Source organism: Medicago sativa, chromosome 3, assembly GCF_051527215.1.
Source record: "Medicago sativa cultivar Bolivia chromosome 3, Bolivia_mono, whole genome shotgun sequence".
Lineage (NCBI taxonomy): Eukaryota > Viridiplantae > Streptophyta > Magnoliopsida > Fabales > Fabaceae > Medicago > Medicago sativa.
The window spans coordinates 21,078,507-21,090,610 of record NC_140751.1 but is presented as its reverse complement, the minus strand read 5'-3'; the positions used below and the strand labels follow the sequence as shown (position 1 = coordinate 21,090,610).

The 12,104-nt window shown below is 31.0% G+C and overlaps 1 pseudogene across 1 annotated transcript; it reads right to left on the bottom strand.

Moving 5' to 3' along the window:
* Nucleotides 1-2,060: 2,060 nt before the first annotated feature.
* On the bottom strand, nt 2,061-3,580 carry LOC146936328 (uncharacterized; annotated as a pseudogene). Its single transcript, XR_015033150.1, has 3 exons — nt 3,328-3,580; nt 3,139-3,246; nt 2,061-2,623 (listed from the first exon to the last, which is right to left on the bottom strand). The product of XR_015033150.1 is annotated as an uncharacterized LOC146936328 (transcript).
* Between the last annotated feature and the right edge of the window lie 8,524 nt (nt 3,581-12,104).

The window sequence follows — 12,104 nt, the reverse complement described above, 5'->3', positions numbered from 1 at the left end:
CATTTGCTTGATTCACAACACTACATGATTTGACATGTAATCATATTCAACTTTTGAATTGCATTGGAGGTAGTTTAGCCACTTCAAGGGTAATGTTTTGATCGTAGAATTGGTAGTGTAGTATTTTTTTTGGGTAGCGACTAGATAAGTAGATATAATACAAGTCAAATATTTACTAACTCAGCAGATATAATACATTATTTTAAAAAATAGATATAATACATATCAATCAAGTCAAATCTTTACACGTGGCTATTAAATTTGTGGGGACTTTATAAAGAAAATACATGTGGTTAAGCGGAGGTCAGGAGGATATATCTTTAAGTGAACAATTATCTCATCAAAAATTAAGAGGATTTAGAAACAATTCATACACAACTCAATCCGCACTCCAAAAACGCGGGGCCTGTAAGATATACTTATGGCTTGAAAATAAAATGAGTTAAAAAATTTGTTTGTTGGATTAACAAATAATAGTGAATTTTGATAAATACATATATGTTAATCAATATTAAATGTATTTCATATTAGGTATAACAAACTATAAGTATATAAAAATATGTATATTTATAATTAATTTTCTTCCCGTGCGTTGCACGGGTGTAAATACTAGTTTTCCAAACAAATGTGAACAACTTCACTCAAACCTTTTCCAAATAAACCTTGGGATCCAATATCCCATTGTATTTTCTTTTCCATTTTCTTAATCAAATTTCAATGAAAATAATCAAACTTTGACTTCTTTTGCAATTCACTAATTCAACCTCACTATTTTCCAATCTCATGCCCTTGAGGCCTCTTTCTATTCTTCAAACTCCATTTTCAAACTTAAAATCAACCAACAAAAACAAAAACATTTTTTGAAAGAGAACTACGGTGGATTTGATCCCTTAATCGGGTACGTAGGCAAGGAACAGAATTCCTTCAATTCAACTAAAATAAAAATCCAAAAACATTCTTCTCCCTCCAATTCTTCACTTAGAACATCCTTAGGTTTAATAAGCATTTCAAAATAGCATTTAAAAATAAAGCGCGCGCGTAGAAATTAAAGACGGTTCCTATAGGTTACTATAGTCGTTATGGGTGCCTAACACCTTCCCGTAGCGAAAACAACTCCCGGACCTCGATTCTCAAGGGTTTTGCTTACTTTTTCCCTTCCCAAGAAAAAATAAGATATCACCGGTTTAAAAGGTTCAAACGTAATCAATGTTTGACACCCGAAAACCAAGATAAAACAACTATCTTCACATGTTCAAAGTCTAGATGAATGAAAATTTCTACTATATCATTTACCACAAACAACATCGATTATACGAAACAAATAGTATGGATCATTCAATCTAGAAATAAAGTTTAATTTATCATGTGATGTTTCATCATTACAATCAATAACTATTGTTATGTTCAATCACAAATGTGATTTATCATACAAAATTTTCTTGATATTATTTTCTCAATGATGCAAATTCAGGATAACATTCAAGAGGCATAAGTATAATTTTTTATTAGTTCTTTTGACACTACTAGAAAACTCAGATTTAGCGACGGCCGGATTCCATCGCAAAATAGGATAAAATCCGTAGCAAACGAGTTTCTGACGAATTTTGCGACGCTGCAAAAATCTGTCGTAATAATAGGGGTCGGAAAAGTTTAGCGAGGGAAAATCAATTCCGTAACTGATTGTGGCGGTTTCCATTCCGTCGCAAACATAAATTTTCGTCGCTAACCCTCCTTATATGAATAATTTTAACCAGCTTTCCGTCACAAATTACCGACGTAATAAAATACTTGTCACAAATTTCCAAGGGATAAAACCGTTTCACATTACAGAGAATACTCCCGTCGCAAAATATCTTGGAATTTGATTAGGTTCGCAATGAAGGCCGACGCTACTATGCAAGCCAAGGATTTTGCGACTTCTAAATTTTTCGTCGCAAATATAAAACAATGTGATCAAAAATCACAATACAAAATACATTAATATGATAAAATATGATAAAAATCACATTAATATTTGATGAAAAACCTTTTCGTAACAAGAATCACACTACTTGTCTTTTGCATCAAAATATATTGAAATAATTACTAAATAGTATTATAACATTTACGTTAAACTAAAAGTTATAATCAAATTCTCAAAATAATATGATAAATAATCAAGTAAGTGGACACAGATGTTGATCCTAACTCGAAGAATGAGGTCGATATGGAGGTAGATGTGAATGACCTTGTGCAAAACCCTCCATGAATTTCTGGAACTTCTCTCGGACAATCGTGAATCCTCCTGTGACTGCTCTCGAGTTAAACGTGACTCCTCCTGTGATGCACGAATCAATTCCTCACTAGTCTTCAACCGCTCCTTGAGTTCCATGTTTTCAGCTGACATTTTCGATATTGCAGTCATCATATGCTCATATTCAAATGGTGTGATGCCATCAAATGATATGGATGAAGAAGGCTTGTACTTTCCTGCCTTTGCTCCCAAACCATATATGTGTCCTTTCTTGTCGAGTCTTTCAACTACGTCTAAGAAGATGAAGTTGTCTGACTGATGGTCAGTAGACACATCATCCCGCTCTGTTTGCTGTGAGTTCCTTTCAAAAATCTGTCTTACATATTTATCCTACAAAATTATAGTTCGTCTTAATTCTTACTTACAAAAATATGAAATTAAATTAACTATTACAATTACCTTAATATAAATTCATATATAAACCAACCAATAACAACTTAGACAAATTAAAACTAGCTTTTGATTAATAACTAAGTTATCATGATTTCTTTCCAAGTGAAGAAACATAAGATTATCACGTTCAGATGTCAGAACCTGATGAACAATAATAAGCATGCATAACATTAAAAACTATAGCATAAAAGCTGGCAACATACAACAATATAAATGATTATATAACAAAAAACAATTATAGCACATGATGGCAGAGTAATAGTATAGCAGCATGCATCAATACACATAAGAACAATTATAAATACTAATTTTAAAGTATTTCCAATTACCTTGACTATCCACCATCATACCAAGTCTACAAAAGGGTATAACTAATTCTAGAAAATTTTCAATTATTTTATGTTTATTTGACAAAAGGCAAGAAATGATAATCACATCGGATTGTAACTTACTGCAACCATCTGAGATATGGAGGATACCCACTTTGATGGATCGCCTTTCATTTTGTGTGTCTTTTGATACACCTCCCAGCAGCTTGGAGTCATGTTTGAGTCAGTTTTCTATATTACAAAATAAATAGATTAGTATTATTGTTAATTTAAATCACTATGCTTTACTGCAAATATAATTTGTTTACTTACTAATCTTTTAGAATGCCCGGTTGTTGGAATTGACACACAAGTGTGCAATGGACCATCAGAGGGTCTTCTATTTTACTTATCAACTTCTTCCTTGTCCTTCCATTTACTATCTTCCCAATTTTGTTCCAATTTTTCACGCAATTCAACAGGGATCCATTCGCCTTTGTCTATTCCTTTTCGTACCCGATACATTGTATTTTGGTACCCACTAGATGCCTTATGTCTTGCTCATGCTCAGGAAGCCACTTATATATCCTCTGCAATACAAGCAATGTAAATAATATAGGATAAACCGGACATCAAACTAGGAGTTGCGATGTGGAACTTGTAACTCTTTTGTGAGTTATTAATATTCACCACTATTCTCTTATTTCTTTTGATTTATTCTGTTTTATTGGCTATTCTCTATCAGATATGTTCTTTTAAAATCGATCTTTTCACTTTTGAAATTGTTTTTTCTCCAACTACCGTTGACCCAACAACAGTTAACCACCGCCCGACACTATTAAAGTCAGTTGAACAATTAAAAAAGTACCGATTAATTTAAATCATTGCTACGTGTTAATAATTTTGTTAAATCCAGTTAATTTCATCGGTCCGTGCATCTATTAATTTACGCGTGATTAAAATATGATTTATTTTTTCTATTCGCGTGCACCCATTAAGATATTAGTTAAGTACTGGTTTGTGATGAATTTTATTTGAGAATATCATGCATACATAATTTTTGTCATCCAAAATTATATGTCTAACCCGGGCAACGTCAGGGTAATTACACTAGTGTTAATAGTAGTACCATTTCTGTTGTAAGTTTGGTTATTCTAAGAAAAATATGCCTCAATTGATAGAGGGGAGGATACTTCTGAATAGTTATGAACAGTTAATCCAGTGTGAAAGGAGAGTGATCCTTTATGATTACTAAATATTGTTCTGTTCCGGGATTTCTTTCTTACTCAAAGAAAGGATCCAAACAGAATAGTCGTTGTTGACAGTTGAATGATAAGCAAGAATCCATCTCTTCTTTGAGGTCCAATGATTAATTATTTATTTGTAATCATGCAGGTGTTTGCAGAACTTAAGGACCTACCTTAAAAAATTGCATCTAATGGATTAGAGTCACCAACTCTGCTAATAATAGGAAAAGTTGTCGAGTTATCACCGTTTTGGCCAATGCCTACAAAACAAGAATCATATTTAATGCAAGCATGACGAGTTTTTATTGAAACATTATTACTATGAATCTTGTGAAGATGAAGGGTTAACTTTGCACACAAAAGGGTTTAAGGCAGGTCGTGTAATTTGAGAGTATTTTCAGATGTTCAGGGAAATGAAGAACCTTTGCACTTGGATTGCGGTTTCTATAGAAGTCGTTGGGTTCGCGCAGAAGTATTTCGGAACAAATTTTGATTCAACATGTTCCAAATTGGAAATAAAACAAAGTGATGCATAAATTTTACCCATCTTTTAACCAAGGAACAAATAGTACTCTTCAATGGTTCATTTTAGGCCTTAGTTACGTGGGTTGATCTTCTTAGTCATTAGGTGAAAATTTTAGCCATAAAGATCATTTTTTAATTGCAGAGAAAAATGGACTTCTGTTTGAAGAGGTGATCTCATAATTCAATTTTACCTGTTATTTTTAGAATGTGGAGATGCTCGTTATGTCACCATTAATTATTCTTGTCACATTCTAGTGAAGTATCTTGTAATGGTTTCAAATTGTGATTACGGTTGCAAATGCATTGTCTGTTATGGCCATTGCCATTGTCGTATAATTATTGTGATTTGTTGTGCTGGTGGTTTGTATTTGTCTCAGATACAATATGGTATTTGACAATAAAACTTCATTACTAGCAAAGACACACTCTCACCCCCTCTTAAATTCAAACACGTAATCAAAATTGAGGACTTATTGCATTTCGCATTTTCGGTAGTTTTATTAACATTTCAACATTACCTTCCCCTTTTACATTGCTGCTCCTCCTGTTGAAGACAAGACCACACCCCAACATTTCTATCACTTTTCACTTCTCAATAATCCTGATACTACAAGCTCCAACTTTCTTCTTTTTTTTTGTCAATATTATTTTTTCATTTTTTTTCTTAAACAAAATCCAACACTACAACATCGCCACCAACTCAATTTTTTTGGTGCGTTTGACAATGCAATAGTGCAACATATATGCGCCACTCGAGAAATCCAACAACAAACTATTGAGGTCTCATCCCGCCCCTTAAAAAAGTAATTTAATACTCGTAGAATGAATAACCTTTCAAAACATGGCAAAAAAAAAATCAAAATATATTTTGCTATTTCTTTCACCATTGCATATTTTTATCGTATGCACCACCCAGAATCAACCAAATAAAAGTGGATACAGTTTGGTATGTACAATACAGACCATAAGCGTACCCGATACTAGAGGGTTGAGTAGCTCAACTCGTTTGAGATAAATGATTAAATGAAGGGTTTTGCTAAATGAAGCTTTTAAATGTAGAATTTTAATCTTGGAAATTGTGCATTTATAAGCTTAAAAACTTAAAAATTTATCTTTTCATGGCAACATTTATTTTTTAATTCTATTTTTAGATCCTTATTTTGTTCCCTTAGGCTTTGTTTGCAAGTTTGGAGGGGGGAAGAGAGGTGAATGCTTTGGAAAAAAGGAAGAAGCAAGCGGAAAAAATAGAAGAAAAAGGGAGAGGAGGGCTTTGGGGGGTTAATTTTTCTTAATAATATAAAACTCTCCTCATTTGAGGGAACTCAATAATTGTATTGGAGGAGGGTTTTGGAAAGTTTATATGAATTCTTAAAATTTAATCTATGTTGTTAAAATATTCTTAAAATAAAAAATTTAGTAATCATAAAAATTAATTTATCATTTTCTAAAAATCTACTCTTTCAAAAATTGTGAAAGATTTCTCTATTTTCCCCCATATTTCTAACCCCCTAAAACCCTCCATTCCCCTCCCCTCCAAATTCCCAAACAAAATCTTAGGGCACAAGTTACCATTTTTCTTAAGAGTGTGTTTTAATGAGATAATTGACAAATTTTAAAGAAATTAGAATTTTAGGCAATTCAAATGATTCAATTAAATTACTCTCATATTTAAATACTATTGTTAGGATGACGTAATAAAAAATTTCATTGTCATCAATATTGGGAAACTTTTATAGATTTTAATTTTTTGGACCAAAATTAAAAATTGAAATTAGGGGTCAATTTGTAAATTTCAAAAATTTTGAGGGATCAAATTATATTATTTGAAAAAATTGAGGGGTGAATTTGAAAATTCTAGAAAATTTGAGTACCAAATGCAAAATTTGAAAAATTATAACAATGAAGAAATTTGAATTTCTTATCTTTTAGGTGTAATTTGAAAATCTCTAAGTTTAACTTGAACGAAATACTTCATAAATTTTCATCATTTTGAAAATTCTTAAATTTTTTATCCAAACAATAAAATTCACCTGAAAGTATTTGAATTTGATGAGTCAATAATTAGTAGTTTTAATATAATATTTGAGTCCGTTTTATTTAGATTTAATTTCGTTTTATTTAAATATTATTTCCTTTTAGAACTATTTTACTTCAATTGCAAGTTATTATATTTCAGGAACGAATATCTGATAGATTGAGTCTTGGAGCAAAAGAAAGAGGATTTGGAGCTGATTCGGTTTGAAAATACGAAGATTGAAGACAAAAATATGATTTCCCCAAGTCAGAAGCTTGGCACGGCCCGTGCCACCTCCCAGACCCACTTTTGCTGCTTTTGCTTCATGGAAAAGCTTCCTATTTCTGACCTAAAAGCCCGTGGTTTCTTGTGGAACATTCTAGTGATTAGTTGCTTAGGTTTTAAGTCGACATAAGACTATAAATAGAGTAGCTAGCTATCACAACAATTCATCTTTTGTTCTTGGAATTCAACAGTGACAATTGTCTTTCTTAATAAAAGTTCTTTCTTTATTTTCTTGTTATTTACTTTATGCTTTTCTTCTTCTTCTCCATGTCTACGATGAACATGAGTGAGTAGATTCTTCTTGTCTTAGGATTGCTGGATAAGTCTAATGACGTAATCCTAATCAAACTAAACCATAAACCCTAATTTTATATAAATCTACTTTCTAATCTAATTTCACCGTTTTTATAATGAATTAACAATTACTAAACTAAGAAGCGAACGCGGAGGGTTTAGTAATTGTTAATTTATCATCTCAAATATCAATTCATAAAGCGAATGCGGAGCTTTGATATTGGAACACGTGAAATTAGACAAGGGTTGCAAAACATGAGAATAGTTTAGCAAACCTTAAGACATATAAAGTTTCGTTCTTCAAGGATTCTAATAGAAATCAACCATGAGAATAGGGGTGGTTGCTAGAGGAACACACTCACTGACTTCGAGAGAAGCTTTGATACGCTAAAGAGAAATTTGTCTTTAGAAAGTAGGTCAAATATAAAGTTTAAGGTTTAGGGTTTGTTTGTGAAGGATTCGTTATTATGATGAACGGATAATCCCAAGGCTCTTTTTATTATTATTTTCTTCCGTTAAAAATCAAACCTTTTCAACTGAACTCTCTTCTAATCATCTTCAAAAAGTTAGTTAAATTTAACAACTCCCTGTCAGAACGATACTCTATTTTTACTACTTCGGTAGAACCATGCACTTGCGGTTTTATCTCATCAGAATTCCCTCAAAAATATTACATTACCAAAAAATATTCCCTACCTAAACATACTCTAAATGAATTAAGAAGTTGAAGGACATATTTCAAAAATATTAGCGCAAAAATACCCAATAATACTAGTAGGTAGTACATGATACATGCAGTTCACCATTTTAGAACTACCCATGTTTCACAACTAGTGCTACACCCTTGCAACACAACAATTTTACACACTCAAACTAGTAGGTACATAAGAACATTCATCAATTCACACACACACATGCTTCTTGTGATTTCATTACAAAATGAGATTGAGAAGCATGAAGATTACATTATTCACATGAAAACATTCAAATTCACTTCACACTTATCATATCTCTCAAATTCAACAACATTACAATAACAACAATCACTACCTTAAACTCATTAATTCATGCAAACGCATAAACCCTCTCCTCCAAATCCACACCCATTTCCTCCAAATCAAAAACCCATCTCTCCTTTATACAATTCATTCATTAACGATTATTCGAAATTTCATCACTACCATAAAGCTATAAATTTGTACCACACAATCTTAAAAATTGGTCTTAAACCTGATAAATACATATTTAACTTTGTTTTAAAGGCTTGTATTAGTGCTTTAGATTTTCATGAGGTTGCGTATATTTACAAAGATATAGGCCCCGTTTGTTTAAGATTTTTTTTCAAAAAAAAAAAAAACTATTTTTATCTGTAAAAAATCACTTTTTTCTTCTTTAAGTGTTTGTGTAGGATTTTAAGAAAAATTATTTTATCAAAAAAATCTATTTTGCCCCTAAAATGAAAAGCTATTAAAATTAGCTTTTCTCAAAATCTATTTTTATCAAAAACAAGGAGGTAACACAGAATCTATTTTTTAAAGCCGAAACAAACGCACACATAGTTTTTAATGGGTTAGAATGTGATGTGTTTATTGGTACTAGTCTTATTGACATGTTTTGTAAAATGGGTCATTTAGATAAGACCACACCTCAACATTTTCATCAGTTTTATCGCAATCAATAAATTAACCTTGAGATTAATTAGACAGTTATTTTTTGTTTGCAAATTTTAGAATTTCTTTCATAATTTAATAATGATATTTTTATTATTGAAAATGAATAAGTTACTGGCTATCTACTAGGTTCCAATCGACGACATTTTAAGCATATCAAAACATAATAGTAAAACATAAAAACTACTATTACACGGTTAATGTTGTAAACTATTACACACTATATGATGCATAGATACTGATATGGTCTCCGTTACAGGTACAAACCATAAATTTTTAAAATCAAAAGTACGTATTGGTTGATATAAAACATCAAAAACCAAATAAACTTTTGGTGGTATCACACCACAAAAAAAAAAAAAAAAAACATCAATTTAATTTTTTTAACTATGTGTTTAACCAGACTTCTATCATCATACTTCAAATGTTTACCTTTTCTATCCATCCTCGTAAGGCTTTCTTTGGAAGTTTGGAGGGGAGGGGAAAAGAGAACTTTGTGGAGGGGAAATGAGAGCTTTCGGGAGTGAAAAATATATAGAAATATGGAAAAATCTTTCACATTTTTTGAAATAGTAATTTTTTAGAGAATGATAAACTAATGTTTATGATTAATACATTTTCTATTTTAAAAATATTCTAACAACATATATTAAATTTGAAAAATTCATATAAACCCACCGAAACCTCCAAAACCCTCTCCCAAAATTCATATTTTAAAGTTGTCTATTTTAAGAACTTTTGCTCTTGGATTGCGGTTTCTATTGAAGTTGTTGCATTTGAACAAAAGTATTTGGAACAAGTTTTGATTTAACATGTTCCATATTGGAAATAAAACAAAATGATGCACAAATTTTGCTCATTTTTTAAATAAGGAGCAAATAGTACTCTTAAATGTTTTCATTTGAGCCCATAGTTAACTTCATTGATCTACTTAATCATTAGGTGAAAGTTTTAGCCATAAGCTATTTAGGATCATTCTTTAATAACAGAGAAAAAATGTTCTGTTTGAAGATGATCATATATTGTAATGGTTTCAAAGTGTGATTACAATTACAAATGTATTTATTGTTACTGTCTAACTATAAAACTTCATTACCGGTAAAAACACAATCTCACCCCTATTAAATTGTAATATATAATCGAAATTGAGGACTTAATTGTCTCAATTCACATTTTTGGTAGCTTTATTGACATTTAACCATTAGTTACCACTTTTAGACTGGTTCATGATGCTCCTAATGTTGAAGACTAGACCACAACTCTTCACATTTCCATCACTTTTCACTTCTCAATAATCCGGATACTACAAGCTCCAACTTTCTTATTTCTTTTTATCGATATTATTTTTTCATTTTCTTTTTTCTTTAATAAAATCCAACGCTACAATACCACCACCAACTCAACTTCTTCTTTTTTATGTTGTTGTGGGGTGCGCCAATCAATGCAATAGTGAAAGTGTAACGCATATGTGACACTCGAGAAGCCCAATAACAAGCTATTGTGGTGGCCTCCTCCCTCAAAAAGGTAATGTAATAGCAGTAGAATGAATAGCCTCTCAAAATATGGCAAATCCAACTTTGAATCTCTACAAATAGGTGCAAATATTTAATGATTGACGATGCTTCAACCAGGAGTATCTTCGCTGGAAGGAGTACAAAAAAAAGTGAACTATTTTAGTCTTTCTTAATAAATAGAATTAGCCCTTTCAACATACCCTCTTGACTTTTTGTCTTTTTATGGCAATCAACAAATTAACCTTGAGATTAATTAGCTTGTTAATTTTTCTTTTCAAGTTTTAGAATTTGTTTCATAATGTAATAATTATATTTTTATTATTAGAAATGAATAAGTTACTAGCTAGCTACTGGATTCCAATCCACGACATTTGAAGCAGAACAAAACATAGTAGTAAAACATCAAAAGTGCTATTACACACTATATGATGCATAGATATAGAAATGATATTTGTTGAACCATTTTGTTATAATATTTGGACAATTTTATCTCTCATACTTACATTGTGTTTTTATTCCATCTATTTATTTTTCTTTATTTATTATTTTTGCCTAATAAAAAGAGAGAACAATAATGTTATCACAAAAGTTGTCACAAAATTATTGTACAAATATCATTACTCCATATACACAAGTATGGTATCCGTTACAGGTACAAAATACTGTAGATTTTAAAAATCTTTAGTACGTATATGTTAATATAAAACATCAAGATTGAAATAAACTTTTGGTGTCTCACACCAAAAAAAACATCAATTATTTTTTTTAATTACTACTATTATTGTTGTAAAAATATGTTATGGAAAAAATTCAATAATAATGAAAAATAGTATAATTTTATTTGTATTTTATATATGTATTTAACCACACTTCTATCGTATGCTTTAAATGTTTACCGTTTCTATCCATCACCTAACTATTTTGATCCAAAGCAAAAAATATATTATTTTTAGTCATTTTTTTCCGCACCAAAACAAGATATATAGATAATTGAAATACAATAGTTAAAATACATTCTTCCATTTCTTTCATCATTCCACATTTTTATCCTATGCACGACCCAAAATCAACCAAATAAAAATGGATACGGATCGGTATGTACAATACAAACCATACACATACCTGACACAAGAGAATTGAGTAGCTCAACTAGTTTGAAATAAATGATTAAATGAATTAAGAAGTTAGAAGGTCAAAGTTCAAAAATGCTAACGGAAAAATAAACGCATAACCAATACTAGTAGGTAGTACATGGTACATGTAGTTCACCGTTTTAGAACTACCCATGCTTCACAATTAGTGATACACCCTTCATTTCAACACATCAATTTTACATACTCAAACTTGTAGGTACATTCATTAATTCACATGTTTCCTGTGATTTTATTAATAATGAGATTGAGAAGCATGAAGATTACATTATTCACATCAAAACACTCAAATTCACTTCACACTCATCGTGTTATTCCAATTCAACAACATCACAACAATCACTACTTTAAACTGATTAATTCATGCAAACAAACGCATAAACCCTCTTCGATCTCCAGATCCACACCCA